General features: G+C 36.5%; 1 protein-coding gene across 2 annotated transcripts in view; it reads left to right on the plus strand.

Moving 5' to 3' along the window:
• The window catches only part of LOC137638505 (transcription activator GAGA-like), a 66,720-nt gene that overhangs the window by 16,681 nt on the left and 31,298 nt on the right, over positions 1-18,741 (plus strand). The window lies entirely within an intron of this gene.

Raw genomic sequence — 18,741 nt, forward strand, 5'->3', positions numbered from 1 at the left:
AAAACATGACCCAAATTCCATCCTATGTTCATGTTCCATTTTTATTTTTCCTCTTCATTACCATTAATTATCTTTCTATATTTTCCATAAGTAATTCAAAGTCTGAAAGCTGTTAGATTCTTCCTATCATTAGCTTGTCTCTCTTGCTCTCGTTCGCTCTCATTCGCTCTCGCTTTTGCTCATGCTTTCGCTCTCTTTCTTGCTTTCGCTCTCTCTCTTATTGTGATTAGGGAGTTTTTTTAAAGTGATCTTCAAAGGTTGTAATTTGTATCTCAATAGGCCATTTCATCTCTCCTCGACTCCTTAAGGACCAGTTCATCTTAGATTCTACAGTTTACTAATGCTTCTATAATGGTCTTCTATCTAGCTTTTGAATTTTCCTCATCATCCTGTTTTCTAATTCATTCAACTTCAGAATTTCAAACTTAATGCAAATGCTTTTTTATTGAACAGGTTGACATGTCTCATTTCATACTTTGTTTGTCTGATCTATTTTAACGATGTTACTGATCTTTATATATTTTTATTTTTCATACTGTATACAGTTTAGACTTTTTCATTATTTCTCTACTTCCTGTTTTACTTCTCTATTTCCTTTTTTTTTTTTTTTTTTTTTGCACTTGGCTGTTTTTCCTTTTGGAAGCTCTTGTGCTTGTAGCATCCTGCTCTTCCAATTAGGTTTTTAGCTTGGCCAGTAATAATGATAAAGATACCATCCCCTGTGAGGTTGTCCCATCACTTCTTATTGGTTTTTCCTCAATTTAAGTAAATGGATTGATGTTGCTTTACCCATTGGCAAAGATAAAGTTGCATTAATTCATATAAACTCTGTGTTGATATCATAAAGAAAGTAGGGTTTTCAATGTCTTTTTATAGTCAACTTGTTTGCAGTGTAAGTTATGTTCACTATCATAATATATACTGGACGATACTAAGATATCTTCATGCTAGAACTCTTTAAAGTCATCCATAAACTCATATAAGTTGAATCTACAGTATATACCTTTATCAACAGTACAATATTGCAAATCTAATGAATATTTGTCATTGTTTATGACCGAGGTTATGCGTGCAATTTCCATTGGGAAAATGTGTTTCAGGGAACTTATTTTACTTTATTTTACTTTTACCAGTAGCAGTATAAAGCAAGGTTAGGCAGTGATGAAGGTAAGGTGCTTGTAGAATTTTTTTTCCTTGACTTTATCTGCCCTTTATGTTGTTTCACCCACTATTGTATACAGTACACTGATTTTATTCTTTCAACATGCCTTTTATCATATTATTTACACCTTTTAAAGTGTCCGAATGATACTCTATAATCTTTGACAATTCTTATCAAAATACGTCCTTTTGACCAAAGTGTCATGTTTGGATGTCAAATGATTAAGATAGCAAGGTTAGGCGAATTAATTTGTTGTCATCACTTTTCTTTGTATATATTTGCCCCTCTGATATATGAGGTAGTCAACTTTCCAGATTCCCAAGATAAAGTATTTCCTTTTTATGTAGTTATTTAATATTAGAATAAAAGAACAGTTGTTACATTATGTAGGGTGCTATTTAACATTAAGATTATTGAAGAACAGTTGTTGCATTTAAGGATAACTAAAGAATTAGAATTTGCAAATTTTCCCCTAATATTCGTCAACTGACTCCCTAGAATTTGCTTTTACAATATACTTTTTAGTATTTTTTAAAGTGAAAACTATTACTATATATTAATAAAGCAGTTTAATTGTTAGGGCTCAAAATATTTAAGGGTTGTGTAATTTATAAGGTACAGTAGACAGTCCGTGACTGCAAATCTTAAAGTTTGATTCCTTGCAAAAGATGTATGGTCCAATTGGACATTTTTTTTATGGATAGGAATTTTAACCAAGTTTCTAAAGGGTTTAGGAAGTGAAATTATACAGAACTTGTTAGGTTATTTACAATGTTTTTGATCAATTCTCTACTGGTGTTTTTTTTTTTTTTAGTTGAAAAATCATCTTGTTTATTTTAGAGTACAGTATTTGATATGTGCATCATGCATTATTCATTCTCTCTCTCTCTCTCTCTCTCTCTCTCTCTCTCTCTCTCTCTCTCTCTCTCCTCTCTCTCTCTCTCTCTCTCTTTTTTTTTCTTTCTCTCTTTCTTTTTCTTTCTCTCTTTCTTTATTTCTCTCTTTTGCTTTCTTTCCTAGTTCTCTCTCTCTCTCTCTCTCTCTCTCTCTCTCTCTTCTCTCTCTCTCTCTCTCTCTCTCTCTCTCTCTTCTCTTTTTTTTCTTTCTCTTTTCTCTTCTCTTTCTTCTTTCTCTTTCTTTTTCTCTTTTCTTTCTTTCCTTCTCTTCTTCTCCTCTCTCTCCTCTCTCTCTCTCTCTCTCTCTCTCTCTCTCTCTCTCTCTCTCTCTCTCTCTCTCCTCTCTCTCTCTCTCTCTCTCTCTCTCCTTTTTTTCTTTCCTCTTTTTTTCTCTCTCTCTCTCTCTCCTTTTTTTCTTTCTCTTTCTTTTTTTTCTCTCTCTCTCTCTCTCTCTCTCTCTCTCTCTCTCTCTCTCTCTCTCTCTCTCTCTCTCTCTCTCTCTCTCTCTCTCTCTCTCTCTTTCTCTTGTGCTTGAACTATGTTTTAGAACCACACTCTTCACTCCTGTACTTTTTTTTTTTCCAAATGTCTATTGATTCTTTTATGTATAATCCCTGAAACACATTTATATTTTTCTACAGTTGTATTTAGTATATTATATATTTCAATTGTATAAAGCCCATTGATTTTGAAATCCACATGAAGCATCAATGTTAGTTGTAAGACTTTATTTAGAATTATTCTGTTTTATAAGAGAGAAGGAACTACGGCTTATAATTCTCAAATGCAGAAATAATTACATTAGTTTGTTTATTTTTTTGGTATGTTGTTGTGATGGTGCATATCAGTGTCACTGATATAATTCTTGCCTTGGTACCCGGGTGAATCACGTTTGAATTATTTTGGTTATACAAATTACATAAATCCTGTTATGTTTTCTAAGACCTCTATGATTAGTTCAAACAGATGAACTGGGTTTCAAATTGCCGAATATTGGAACAAAGTGGTACTCGGTATCTGGTCTTCTATAATGTATTTTTTTACCTTGTGTCCTTTAGAAAATTAGCTTCATGCTTGAACGTCCGACATCTCGTACAAAAAAGCACTCAAAAGAATGAAAAATCACAAGCAAAGGAACGCACGGGTAAACACCCAAGATGCTATGAAAGGAGTGTCGTAGTTGGCGTGGGTGGAGATAGTGGTAGTAGCAATCAGTAGTGGATGTAGAATGGCACCTCGTAGTAATGGGGATATTTGAAGAGGAGATATCTAAATGGCACGAGACCTCTGGTAGTGGTTTTTCACGCCCCAGTTACTATATACCGACACCTATTTAGGTGAGCGAGCTGGGTTCATCCCTGGCATTCCTATGCACTTTTTTCTCTGGTAATACATAGCAGTTATATACCTTAGAAATGGTGCTAAAGGAGCATTTCACTGGGCGGCACGGGTCTCTCGCCCAGAAATAGATTTTTCCTTTGTCAAAATCCCTTTTTTTACCTTGTGTCCTTTAGAAAATTAGCCTCATGTTCAAGGTTCAATGATTCATAATTTTCATTTACTGCCTCTTCATTGTAAACCCTCCAAAGATCCGATTTATTCAGCTGTCTGATGAATTGTTTAGTTTCTAACTATATCGCTTTGTTCGTTTGGTTACGAAACCTTAGCATAATTACAGTAGGTCGACACGTGATGTCATTACTCACCTTAATAAGCTTGCAAATCCTTAGCCCGACAGATTTTTTCATGGATGAAATCACCGGAGGGTTAAGAGCATAAGTACCTGTAGGCATTTTTGCTCTTATTTCAACAATTCTAGGAGAGATCATTTGCTGAAAGCCCTAAAATTGAGAATTTTATGAAGCTGACCCATTGGTTATACACGTTTCTAGAGAGAAATACTATAATTTATCATGATTTTTCACAATGGCAGCCAAAGTGACCAATATAAAGTTCAGTGAAGTGACATAAGAGCTCTGGGGTAGGTTGTCATGGTATGCCAGTGAATGAGTTTGCAATGCAGTCCTGTTTGAGCAGAATAATAGTCAATTTCTCAAGATATCATTTGGGGTCAAAGTGGCATGGTGTCCACATGTAGTATTTGAAGGACGCCTACCCATCATTTACTTAGACAACAATCTCAACATGTCATTACTACTACTACTACTACTACTACTAATACTACTACTACTACTACTACTACTACTACTACTACTACTACTACTAGATGAATGCCAACCCTAGTTGGAAAAGCAGGATGCCATAAGCCCTAGGGCTCCAATAGGAAAAAATAGCCTCGTTAGGAAGAGAAATAAAGAAATTGACTATACTGTATATGAGAAGTAATGAATAAAGAATATGAAATATCTTATGATCAGTAAAATAGATATGTCATTACGAACTATGAAGACCGACTCATGTAAGCCTGTTCAACATGGAAACGTTTGCATTTGCTGCAAGTTTAAACTAATGTTGAAAGCTAATTTAGGAAAGGCAGAGGCAAGGGACAGTGGCGATACCTTAAAAGACTGATCATATCTACATATGTTCAATGCCCAAGTCCCCTCTCCACCCAAGCTAGAACTGGGGAGAGCCAGGCAATGGCTGCTGATGACTGAGCTGTTTGACGAATAGGCTCTTCCAAACTCCCCAGTCTAGCAGATTGCTAGGAAGGAAGTTTCCGGTAGGCTGATCTTCATCTTTCAAAATAATTGACGAGAGTTTATTTACTGATTGCTTGAACCCAGAGGATATTTTCCTTAACCTTGCGTTGGAAATGCTATATCCTGATTTTAAACGTCCCAAGTTAACTCATTATAAATCCTTTCTCAAGGTACCGTGTGGTCTGTGGAAAGTGTGCTACTCAGAGACACCTCAGTGTTAATATTACTGAAGAATTTACCTTAATAGGTCACAATGTTTTACAGTGTTTGTGATTGACAAGAGACTAGGCATGAGCATTACTTTTTGCCCCAAGTATCATCGAAAAAAACATAGGTTCTAAGGAAAGAAGATAGATAAGCGCTGTGATTTTGTTCAGAGGGCAATGAATTACACATCTACCTGTTCCAATTGTTTTAGATATTAAAGAATATGGAAGGCATCGCGATCTAGATATCAGTAAGTGTGTTTGATACTCCATGTAAAGGGGTAATTATTATTGGTCAGAAAGCAGATGGGAAAGTAGCAGAACAAAAACCAGTAAGAAGTCCCAGATGATCACGTGAAAATATGTATAAAGACATAAACCCAATAAGAGTTCAAGCAGACAGAATACAATACAGAAGAGTGGAGCGAACTTATTTTATGCCTGAATCTATGATGATTTTGTAACAGAATTACCATCATTTTGGGAGTTAGTTTTTAATTAAATTCTTTAGCATTACTATTAAAACTGATTTTCTTGTTTCACTATCAAGTCTCTTGTTATTCTAGATGTGATTCAGCATTTTATAATGTTTGAGGTATTGCTATTTGCAGGTTTAAGAATACATCCTTAGTAGGATTAGCAGTTGTAGGTACCATGTGATTGCCGTACTAAGATAAAATATCTTTGCTCTTGCAAAAATAGAACTCGCCAACTCTCTAAGAGATCATTGCTACCTACCTAGGTGCCAGTTCAGCTTTAATAGAAAGAGAACCTGTAATTGGTGTTTCATCATCATCAGATATTTTGGCGAGACCATGAAGATACATTTCTAGACCTGTAGGTGTTGTATAGAGGATTTGTTATTTAATAAGAGGCAGAACTTTAGGTTAGGTAGAGTTGAAGCTCATGATAGATTGAGAGGAAACCAAGGTAAATGGAAAGTATCTCTCATAATAAAGGGATTTTGACGAAGGAAAAATCTATTTCTGGGCTCGACCTGTGTTGCTCCGTGAAATGCTCCTCTAGCACCATTTCTAAGGCATAGTTATTGCTGAATATACCAGAGAAAAAGAGATGCATGGAATGCCAGGAATAAACCTAGCTCGCTCACTCTTTGAGTGTCGGTATAGGAAACTGGGGCGTGATTGAAGCACGACCATAGATCCCTCACCAATTAGACCTCTCCTTCATTAACATACCCCCACTCTATCCTTACATCTCCCCACCCCACATCCGCATTCCTCCTCAGCACTTGCGTTGGTCAGACGTGTTTTGTTTTGCTCGTGTGCTTTGTGTTTTTTGGAAGATGTCCGGATTGTTTATACTCCTTAAAGGTTTAGAGGTTCTTCTTGAATAGCTGAAGCAAGGGACATAAAAATGCTCTGGAAACGGGATACATATATACATACATATACCAAGGCCCTTCCCCCAATTTTGGGGGGTAGCTGACATCAACAAGAAACAAAAACAAAAAGGGGGACCTCTACTCTCTACGTTCCTCTCAGCCTAACAAGGGACTCAACCGAGTTCAGCTGGTACTGCTAGGGTGTCACAGCCCACCCTCCCACATTATCCACCACAGATGAAGCTTCATAATGCTGAATCCCCTACTGCTGCTACCTCCGCGGTCATCTAAGGCATCGGAGGCAGCAGCAGGGCCTACCGGAACTGCGTCACAATCTGACCAAATACTGTTTACATATGATCAGCGCCCAAGTTCCCTCTCCATCAAGCTTGGACCTGGGAGGGCCAGGCAGGATGGTGAGGTTGCACACACTATAGTTCAAGAAGCTATCAAGCTTGAATTGATCGTGAAAAAATAGGCAAAGAAATGAGGGCTCTTTTCTCCAGTCCCAAATTCTAATTTCTAATTTCATTCGCGGGGCATATCTGATAAAAATCCTCTCTTAACTGTTCTGCTTAATCGTACCTACTAAGAACCAGAGCAAAAGAAAGTCAAATTGAAGACTTTTTGTTCCAGATGAATTATGGTGGGCAGGTAATAAAAAGAGCTTGAACATGATTAACAAAACTTGATGTATACCATAGTAATTTCAGTGACAAAGATAATTTTGATCCAAGAAATAAAATTTTAGGCCAAATTCTCACTGTATTGCCATCTTGGATGTGAAAATTGTACAATGCTCTGTGTTTTTATTGCTATTTCTACCAATTATTTGAGGAGTGCATATGGCTGAGACCTTGAAATCATGACTGCACAATGGGCCACGTCAGTTTGTGTCTTACGCACAAATCTATTTGTGATATGATGAACATATATCACAAGCACACGTGATTTCAATCAATGTAAATATCACCCACGAAAGGCATTTAATACCGAATTCTATCTTGGGAATATATATCCACTTGGAATTCATTTTATGGTAACAACTTCTGGCCGGGTGGAGATTCGAACCCCCAATAAATTCCAAGTGGATATATATTCCCAAGATAGAATTCGGTTTTAAATGCCTTTCGTGGGTGATATTTATATTTGTGATATAATTCATTCAGCAATCTCGTAGAACATTTGAAAATGATTAGGGCTTTGTATAATGATATGATTAGTGTATCTTATGTTTATTGATTTTACAAAATACTATCTATTTGAAATTATAAGCTGAAGATTCCTTATTCTTGAAATGAGCACACTGTTCTCTCTCTCATTTAGTATACATAATACTGTATACATGAAATTTATCTGCTTTATCTGATTGTATACTTTATTTATTTTGTGATTATTGGATACTTTATGTTGGTTACTGAATAATGGGCTTTATACTCCTTTCATTATGTATTACTCATGTGACTAGGGTGTTTGGATCAATATGATGCTCTACAACATTTAAGATAAAATATTTGTAATTAATTTGTGTTAAGAAAAATTTAATGCTGTTGTAACTGAAAAATTTAATGCTATTGTAACTGAAATATTTGAGTCTCTACACCCTGGTTATTGAGTACAGTATTAAGGATATTTTTGTGTGTTGAAGAAAAGTTGTTGGAAATGTGTAATCAGAGGAAAGGTGGTTCATTCGACAAGAAATTGACAGTACTGCACTGTAAAGTTTTTCATTTGGAATTTTAGTACTGTCTTCTACCATTCCCCATGTATTTGTAGTAACTCCACTCCATTAATTTAAAAGAGCCTTGTTTATGTGTCGGCACTCCTCAGACCCACTCCAAGAAAGTAGAATTAGAACATATCCACCTCGCTGAATATATATCCAGGACATTTAGTGCTCGTATTGGTGGTTGTGTTAGCCCCTGTTTGTAATAAAATACACTTCTGGTTCCCAGGTATTGATACTCCTCCTCCTCAAAGCTTGTGCCTTCTTAAAGTGTCTCCTTGGCTACTCTTTCCTCTCTTGGAATTGTCTCCTATGTCATCGTATCCTTGCCAGAGATGTGATTTCATATCTGCTTGGTTGACTTGTGCTTTCCATAGCAGCCTGGTACTTGGTGCCAGTATCTCAGCGTATGCTTTCTAGGACGTGAAGTGACAACTTTTAATAAGAAAAGATCTCCATGATATCAATCAGTGTTATTATTTCATACTGGGCAGCAGTTTTACTGAAGCAGTACCTCAATTAGCTTCAGGGGTTTTGCTACACCCATTGAAGCAGATTCCTTGGTTATTATTTGAGTCTTAGGACTCCTCTCCAAGCGTACTAACCATACAACGCTGAACATACTTTGAACCGCACACAGTATTTAGATTTTTCTGAGGGAGCAGTTGCTTCCTCCTATGTAAATAACTCGTCATTGAACACTTGAGTTTAGTTGGTATTGCTTTCTTGTTTTCCTCCCTTTACTATACTGTACTGTGACACTTCTGTTCAGGCAATTGGTGTACCTGCATGTATTCCTCATGAATTAGCTAGCAGTTGTTTTCTCACTTCTCAAGGGTATCCCTTGAATAATAGTGGAGACACCTTCTTGTAATGTCCCCATTGGGTGCCAACAGTGTTAGTGCTACAAATTCCCACACCCTTTCATTGAAAAAAACTTTCTCATATTACAAGTAGTATTGATTCATTTGTTGCTCCTTACATTTCTTAGCTGTCTCACAGGATTTTTTATACAGGAGAGGGGGTTCCCAGCCCCCTCGTCCCGTCCCTTTTAGTCGCCTCTTACGACACGAGGGGGTTCCCAGCCCCCTCGTCCCGTCCCTTTTAGTCGCCTCTTACGACACGCAGGGATAACGTTGGCGCTATTCTAATTGTTTTATGCCCCCGCAGCCACAGGGGGCATAAAACGTAGAGAGTAGAGGTCCCCTTTTTTGTTTTGTTTCCTTGTTGATGTCGGCTACCCCCCAAAATTGGGGGAAGTGCCTTTGGTATATAGATATAGAGACATTTCTTAGGTCTGTTGATGAGATTTCAGCTGCCAAGAATGCAAGATTTGATTTTGTTAAGATCAGAATATATTCACACAAGATTAAGCTTAGTTTTATTAAGTACTGTATAAGATGATCTCTCTAAAGCATTCTACTAGAAAAAGGCAACCTAAATGATGGCATGAATCTTCTTCTGCAAAGCCCATGTAGACTACAAAACTATCCTTGAGTTTCTATCAAACTTTCAAAGTGTGTGAAATTCTTGATGATGTAAAGGTTCAGATGAGAGAATTAAAACTTTATGATGAACCCATGGTGACTCAAATGCTTTTGTGTCCTGATACCTTTTTAGTTTCCATAGGAATTTAAGCTCTCTTTAGAGATGTTTTACCTCTCCCACTTAGGTTTCAGTCTTGACTCCAGCTGAGTTGAATTCAGATGTGAAATTTCTAAGAGGAGATGTTTTAAGTTTACTAGAAGAATTTAGCCATAGCTAGTAACATATTTGGACCAATTGTAGGTTGTGGACATCATCATCATCATCCTTTTTCTCAGCCAGTAACATCCTTCACCCGTTTACGGCATGTATTGTGTAGATTTCATCTGCCCCAGACAGCTGTTTCCAATCCCTGTTGAATTTAAATAACCTTCAGGACAGTATATATTCCACTTGCAGTTGAATCTTTTGTTCCTGCTTTTACATACATGTTCCACCCACCGCACAGTGTTAAGAAAGAATTTTCTATGTTAAGAGACTTCCCAAACAATCTCTTCAGATTATGAGAGTCAATGGATGCATAATATGATGGGACAACACTTTGTGTTCCCAGCTATTTTGATAAAGGAGATAGTGAAGAAGTTCCCAGTTCTTGGAGAATAGCAACGTTTAGATTTAGTTTTTTACCTTGTTCCAGAGCCAGGTGGCTTTACCGGTTTTCAAGATCTTATCCTTCCACAGTGATCAAACCTGCAACACTTGAAGTTCCAGCATTTGATCTTTTCATGTTGACAGAGAAAGGAGATCCTGACAAATTTCCTTTTACTTGTCTAAGGAAGAGGTGTAGATGCTTCCTCTCCATTCTGTATTCAATGGATATTCGTCACCAGAACCTCTTGCAGGATGGAGATGCCGATATGTGACGACTAACAACATTGGAAATACATTGCTCTTTGCTCTTTCAGAAGACAAGTCTTGTTTACTGATTCAGTTTGACTAATACAAGGAGCTTCTAGAGAATTTTCTTCTATTGAGTAATAAGGTGGATTTGATATTGGAAGAGAAGGCCATTTATGAACTATCCAGCAATCTTGAAGTCTCCTACTAAAGTTAGATGTTTGTAATCTCCAAAGGCTGGAGACCCATCATCAACTTCAGTCTGTTGAATTAGTTTTCCAGTTGGTTTCCTTTTGGATGGAGACAGAAGTTTGTGGACTTAAAAGAATAGTAGTGTTCGTAGTCCAGTTATAAGCTGATTACTTACCAGCAAAGTAGTTGGGAACATACCAAACAACACTGGTACAGTACAGTATTCCTCAGTAATAAAAGAGGCATATAGTTTCTCGTGATGTGTCATCTTACAGTGGAGGCTTCGATGTGAACTTGAGAAGAATGAGATATTAATGTGAGTGTTTTAAGGAGGCATATTTTTATAGATTTTCTCAGCAGTTGGGACCAAATTCTACTTCCCAAATGGCAATGCTACCAGGAAGTTTGAAAGAGATTAAGGGTCACTCCTATGGTAGATTTCTATTTGTGTCCCACCTAAACAGCCTGCTACAAAATTTTGTCTGTTCTAATGGACCAGATAGTATGGTTAAGTGAAAACTCATGGTTACATGGGCCAACCTTGAGGTTTATACCTTGTCATTCTCAAAGATAAGGATCTATGGCTCTACTCTCAAAAAACATCAAAATAACTTGTTGCACCTCTTTGACTTTAGCCAGAGTTATAGCCAAGCCCTGGTCACTCACTGTAAATATTCTCCAATTGTTTCCGAGATGGAGGAAGCTATTTCGACAGCCTGGCTTATATTTGTTCCCTAAGCCTTCTCAAACTATGTGACCAGAAGCTATCAATCAATGCTTTGTAATAAACCATTGAGCAAGGTTTGAATTTTGTACCTTTTCTCAGGTGCTGCGAAGAAGTTTTCTGTAATTGCTTTTAAGTGTACGGATTTTCTGTGGCTCAAGCGTTTGGAAATAGAAGTGTAGATCTCTGCTCCTCCAGTGGGTTGCTTCTATGGACATTTAGCAAAACCAGTATATGAACCACTAGATGGGCAAGTTTCTCTGAAAAGATTGAGTTTGGACCACCATATCTTGGAAAATTACATAAGTGAGCTCCGTCAGCTTTCCAGTCAGGTATCCCAAAGAGAACCGACTGAGTGTTGCCCTCTATGGGATCCCAGGCTTTGTCATAAAGACTCAAGTTCTTCTCTACTTCAAGCTGCCTCACTTGTTTTAAATCCCTCCTTGGTAGATGAAGCAGGGATAATGAGATCATAGTTGGCCAAATCTTGAGGATATCGTCATCATCTCCTCCTGCGCTTATTGATGCAAAGGGCCTCTGTTAGATTTTGCCAGTCATCTCTATTGGGCTTTTAATTTAATACTTCTCCACTCATCATCTCCCACTTCACATTTCATAGTTCTCAGCCATGTAGGCCTGAGACTTGAGGATATACAGTATGTTAAAAGAATAATGTATTCCTAGGGTGTAGTTCATAAATCTTTCTAAAGGCTCATCTGAATTAAGATCATGGTTATCATCCTCTTCCTCCTGTCAGGTAATCCTCGAAATATATGGAGTCCCTTCTGAGCTCCAAACTTATCAATTTGCAGAAAATGCTTTCCTAAGGTCCCCATCTCTTTTTGTTAGAAAACTTGAACAATTTAGATGTGCAGTGTCCTGGATGTATACTTGACCAGGTTGAAGTGTTCTAATTTGTCTTCTTAGTGTCTGATGCATGGATAAGGTTGATATTTTTGTTTTTTTAGAAAATTTTTGTATTAGAAAAGTCAGTTTTTCATTCTTATAAGCCATCATTCATAGAAAATTCCAATCCAACAATTTTTCTTCTGTAGAATACCATACATGAAATTATGTTAATATGCGATTTCCACCGCTTATCATCATATTGGTAAGATGTTTTCAATGTTACTGAATCAGTTGTCTAATTATTCAAAAAATATTCTTCTCCTTAAAGGAGTTATGATTTTTTGTCCATTGAGAAAATGACTTGAATATCCTAGAAACTTATAATAGTTTATTAAAGGGACATGCCTATGGAAGTAACTTCTGTATTGAGGAGAGGGTTTTGGGGGTAGACTTGCGTACTTTCTGTTTTTTTATGAAGGGATCCGAGGGTCATTTTCGGAAAAGCAGACATTTAGACGAACATAGGCAGGGTTTTTATTTTTTATTCTAGATTGAAGGAAATATGATGCTGTCTCTATTAGAGATATTGAAGAAAGAAGATAATTGCTATAATTATAGAAAATAAATGTGTACAGAAGATCCTCAACTTAGAAAATTAATTGCTTCTTATAAGCTGATTGTAAGTCTAATTTGTTAAATTTTGGCCTATTAGTCCATTTCTTTTATCGAGGCAGATTTGCACAGACTCGCAGCGGTGCCCTTTTAGCTCGGAAAAGTTTCCTGATCGCTGATTGGTTAGAATTATCTCGTCCAACCAATCAGCGATCAGGAAACTTTTCCGATTTGCACCGACTCGCAGCGGTGCCCTTTTAGCTCGGAAAAGTTTCCTGATCGCTGATTGGTTAGAATTATCTCGTCCAACCAATCAGCGATCAGGAAGCTTTTCCGAGCTAAAAGGGCACCACTGCGAGTCGGTGCAAATCTGCATCGCTAAAAGAAATTGACTATAGGATAGGCCTTACCTAAATCGTAAGCCTGTGATCTCCGGCTACAAAAGTCAACAAATAGGTTTCATAAAAATTAGATACTGTATCAGGTTACTGTATTACAAATTTTCTTTTCCTACTATATTAAATGATATACAGTATTGCTTTTTTTTTACAGTATTTCTTTATATCTTTGTTATTTTGAGTTGGATTTATGTTTGTATCTGAATGTATTTAAGTTGAGGATCTCTTGTTAACTTATTAAAGTATCGATAGAAAACATGTGGCACATGTGAACCTGTCAAAATGAAAGGTAATGCATAACTGGATACCTTTGAAGAATGTTCAATGTGTTCCCTAGAATGTGCAATTTCCAACATAATTTCTACATGTCAAAGAAGATAATGTTTAATATCATAAGGGAGATTTCACGTGGAGAAGCTATTTTTCAATGCTCAAGTAATAGGATGTTGTAAGACATGAAGAAAAGACAGTGTAAAACATAATTTCTACATGTCAAAGAAGATAATGTTTAATATCATAAGGCAGATTTCACGAGGAGAAGCTGTTTTTCAATGCTCAAGTAATAGGATGTTGTAAGACATGAAGAAAAGACAGTGTAAAAAGATTCATAAATGGTCCAAGAAAGTATCCTTATAAATTGCTCAGAAGCAGGACCATGCATAAGGGTCCCAGGAAGATGATATTGAGGGCCTATGATAATATTTGTAGATGCTTAGAAGCAGTGAAACCATAAACTTTCCATGCAATAAACAAACCAGGTTCTAAGTACTTTACAGTAGTTGAGTTTTCCTACCTACAGCAAAGCTCTTCTTTACCAGTAGGTTTTTAATGTATTAAAACTGAATTGTTGGAAAAATCATGATCAACGAAAATATGGTTCATGAAGTTGGTTAGAATTTTTCCTGACGAATGATTGAATTTAGAAGGCCTTTTTGATGTATTTTTTATCTATTTTTTGAGATGATGTAAATGTTTCATGGCTGTAAAAGTTTGTCTTGGCAAAAATATTTATTTTAAAGACCTTTCCAGATTTATAACTATTCATTTGCTATTTAAAAGTTTATTGTCATTTACCAGTGTTGTAATATTTTGAAGATATGAAACATAACCCTTCATATAGATGTAAAATAAGTCGGTTGTGCAATAAAATGGCTTTATACCTTTGTTTGGAATTTTAATGTGTCGGTTGCTTCAGGGGTACCTCAAATACTATGCCTCGTTACTTTCTCAAACTTTGAAAAATTATGAATATGTACACTACTGTACTCTGCTGTAAGACACTCAGAAATATGAATAAGTAGATACTTCTTTTATTAGAAGAAAAAAGGTTTTAACTTTCAAAATAAATGTAAGATAAGCAATGTTTATTTTTATTTCTTTTTAATAATAATGATCATAGCAATGTTGTGTTTTATTTATCTCTGGTGCTTAACCCCTCCGCGGCCGGTGAGACAAGTGTTTAATGTAGCCCCGGGAGGCAGGTGGGATATTGGTTCCCAGAGGGTTATTTGAATTTGAAGGGAGACTAGGAACACAATTTTTGGGTGGATAATGTCCGCTCACGCTGCCTGCCGCCCGCGTGTTTAAACGTTCAAATAATAGTTCCTTACAATTCAAATTGAAATTTGTTGAGCCATTCAAGTGTAATTGGAAAGTATTGGATGGGTTTCATCATTTCCATTTACTTATGGATTCTCATTTTAAGTTTGAAATAAAGAGGTATGATTTTAAAAGTAGTTAGTCATTTTCAAATCGGAAAAGTATTTTATTTATGTATAGAATGCTAGTGTCGTCTGCCAATCGGCGTCAATGACCATCGATGTCAGGATGCCACTAAACTCACATCAATCAGTCAATTGTCTGCTAACTTTGTGTTAGTTATTCTCAGTTTACATTGAGTAATAACATAAAGAGTTGAACTTAATTCACAGCTGTCCGTAATACTGTGGCTATTAAAAAAAAAAAAAAAAAAAAAAAACTAGCGCAGACCTCCGCCTCAGCAGCTTATTTCTCTACCTTTTGCTCAACCTTGACCTTTGACATTAACATGTATTAACTGGTGTGTATTTTCATACACTCTAGTATGAATCAAGTTTGAAGTCTCGTGACAACGATGTTCAAACTTATGATTGATTACGTGAATTGGACATTTTGCATGACCTTGACCTTTCAAAATTTAATAATGTCCAGCCTTTTACGTAAAAGTTAATCTCTGTAAGTTTCTCTATGATAAGAATTTTGGCCAGGAAGCTGTTCACAAACAAATATACACAAATAGAGGGGAAAACATAACCTCCTTCCAACTTCGTTGGCAGAGGTAAAAAATGTTAGGGAATATTGTAGGAATAATTTGGGTTGTGTGATCAGGAAAAGGTAACTTACCATTATACTTTTCTTAGTGATTAGGAAATAATCATTGACAACATACTATCCTCGCTGTTAGAGAAAGTTTCGTAGTCATCGGAGTTACTGGTAGACGTGCGAGGCCTGTTTGTCTCCTATTTTAATGAGTTATTCTTATCTAAAGAGAGAATTATGCTAAATCTAAATGGAAGGATAGAAAAACAGCTTAATGGATACATAAAAAAACTAAAGCAATGGATATCCTTGAAACCATTAGCAAGCTCAAATGGAACTGGGTGGGGCACATTGCCAGGATGATAGATAACAGATGGACATCACAAACAACCTTCTGGACACCCCGAGGATACTCAAGAAACCGAGGAAGACAAAAAACCCGCTGGCGAGATGACTTAGACCAACATAAGCAACAGTGGCACTGAATAGCTCGGGATAGAAGTCTGTGGAGGAACCTGGGGAAGGCCTACATCCAACAAAGAAATTTTGAAGGCTGAAATGATGAATGAGGATGATGATGAAAGTATATGGTCTATTCAATTGAAGATGGAAGAGGTTCGACCTTGACAAAATAAAGACTTGAAGTAGAGGACTTGTACCACAAGTGCCTTGTGTGTGAACGATGCAATCCTTCATTGTTGTATAGTTAAGAGTGGAAGTGTTTGTTTTCATTTGTGTGTTTTTCTCTATACTGTATAAATTTGTGGTTTGTACTAGCATCCTGTTTGTTTGATTGATTAGGTATATCCTCCTAAACCCTAAAAATTTTGAACATAATTTTTGTGAAAATCTTCAAGTAAATAAACTATTAGGCAAAACATATCTTCACTCTAATGGAACATTGCTCATACTGTAATGTGATTGCTCATTGGAGGTGCAAAAGACTGAATATATGTTTGGTTGAACTAAAAATAGAGAAGCTAAATGTGTAGTGTATATGGGATTGAATTTTACTATACAGGCTTCTCATGGCCCAGATACTCCTGTTTCCCCTGGCTTACGGGCCAAAACCCTTGAGTTAGGTCAGGCTAGTGAACTTGAATTTGATGGAGTTCTCTCTATTAGTTTGGAAGATTTTGAAAGTTGAATTAAAGCGGTTGTATCAAAATTATGAATTGATAGGTTTAAATATTTTTTTAGCCTTGTTTAAAGTATTCTTTAGTACATACATACATATACCAAGGCACTTCCCCCAATTTTGGGGGGTAGCCGACATCAACAAAAGAAACAAAATAAAAAAGGGGACCTCTACTCTCTACGTTTCTCCCAACCTGACAAGGGACTCAACCGAGTTCAGCTGGTGCTGCTAGGGTGCCACAGCCCGCCCTACCCTGTTATCCACCACAGATGAAGCTTCATAATGCTGAATCCCCTACTGCCGCTTCCTCCGTAGTAACTTGTGTAAAGAATAATCTCAACTACCAATAATTCTAATTCATGTAATACCAGTGGTAATTGTAAAGTTCCAGGGCCTCGTTTTGGAAAAATGTCTTTACAATCGTGGAATCTCAGAGTTGACAATGTTTTATCTTTATCCTCATGTTAGTGTTATTAACTTTAAAATAATCTCTTTCATTTGAACAGTAGCACCTTGATTTATAAGACTTACTGATATCGTATCTAATTTGCAAAAGCCAAAAGTTCATTAATTATGAATGCACTTCAAGGCCAGCCATTTCCTGGCCATTTTTTTTGTATGTGTGAGGAAAGGAGAGGGCCGTGTCAGTTTTAGAAGGGCCTCATTTCCTATTATTATTATTACTTGCTAAGCCACAACCCTAGATGGAAAAGCAGGATGTTATAAGCCCAGATCCTCCAAGAGGGAAAATAGCTCAGTGAGGAAAGGAAACAAGGAAAAACAAAATATTTTAAGAAGAGCAACAATATTAAAATAAATATCACTTTATAAGCTTTAAAAACTTTAACAAAACAAGAGGAAGAGAAATAAGATATGAGATAGAACAGTGTACCCTCAAGCAAGAAAACTCTAACCCAAGACAGTGGAAGACAATGGTACAGAGGCTATGGCACTACCCAAGATTAGAGAACAATGGTTTGATTTTGGAGTGTCCTTCTAGAAGAGCTGCTTACCATAGCTAAATAGTCTCATATAGAGCCTAGTTTTATGTCTTTATTGATAGTATGCATCTACCAGTTACTTGATGTTCTGTATTTGCTGTGTTAATTGACGGTAACTGTCAATAAGATTGAATGCTGTTATTAAATACATATTTCAATTGTTGTATGTATCGCTGTACATTGACAATCTTAACCCTTTTACCCCCAAAGGACGTACTGGTACGTTTCACAAAACACATCCCTTTACCCCCATGGACGTACCGGTACGTCCTTGCAAAAAACTGCTATTTGCAATTTTTTTTGCATGTTGTTGATAATTTTTTGAGAAACTTCAGGCATTTTCAAAGAGAATGAGACCAACCTGACCTCTCGATGACGAAAATTAAGGCTGTTAGAGCAATTTAAAAAATATATACTACAAAATGTGCTGGGAAAAAAATAACCCCCTGGGGGTTAAAGGTTGGAAAGTTCCAAATAGCCTGGGGGTAAAAGGGTTAAGGTAAAGATGGTAATGCTTCCACTGTACGTAGGTCTGTTTTACTAAGTTGAATCTTCCTGAGATATAAATGGAAGAAGTGTAAACACGATTATAAAATCAAAGGGAAAAAATAAATATGATAGCCCCCTAGAAAGTATGAGAATTAATTTATGAATACAGTTCTGTGCAGTAGTTTCCTTTCCAAGTATACTATATAGATCTGAACAGCCATCGAGAGCATTAAGCTCATCAGAGAAGAACCAGTGATTCTTGCATGCCTTTTTTTGCAACTCGTTCAAGAAACAATGGAATATTTTATATTCATTCAAGAGATTTTAGAATCCGAAGCAAATAATGCATCCCCTTTGAGAGTTGCTCTTAAGTCGTAGCATGGGGTATTTGATATTTGCTTTTGCTATGTTGCGTCTTCATTTCTGTTTTTGAATCCAATGAGGTACTTTTTACTGTTCCTTGAAAATTTTACTTTTCATTGAGAAGTTAATTCTTCACATCCAAAAGAGGGAAATAAAAGGGATTTTGACAAAGGAATAATCTATTTCTGGGCGAGGAACCTGTGTTGCCCAGTGAAATGCTCCTTAAAGCACCATTTCAAAGGTATAAGTACTGCTAAATATACCAGAGGAAAAAGTTGCATGGAATACTAGGAATAT

Source organism: Palaemon carinicauda, chromosome 3 (assembly GCF_036898095.1).
Source record: "Palaemon carinicauda isolate YSFRI2023 chromosome 3, ASM3689809v2, whole genome shotgun sequence".
Classification (NCBI taxonomy): domain Eukaryota; kingdom Metazoa; phylum Arthropoda; class Malacostraca; order Decapoda; family Palaemonidae; genus Palaemon; species Palaemon carinicauda.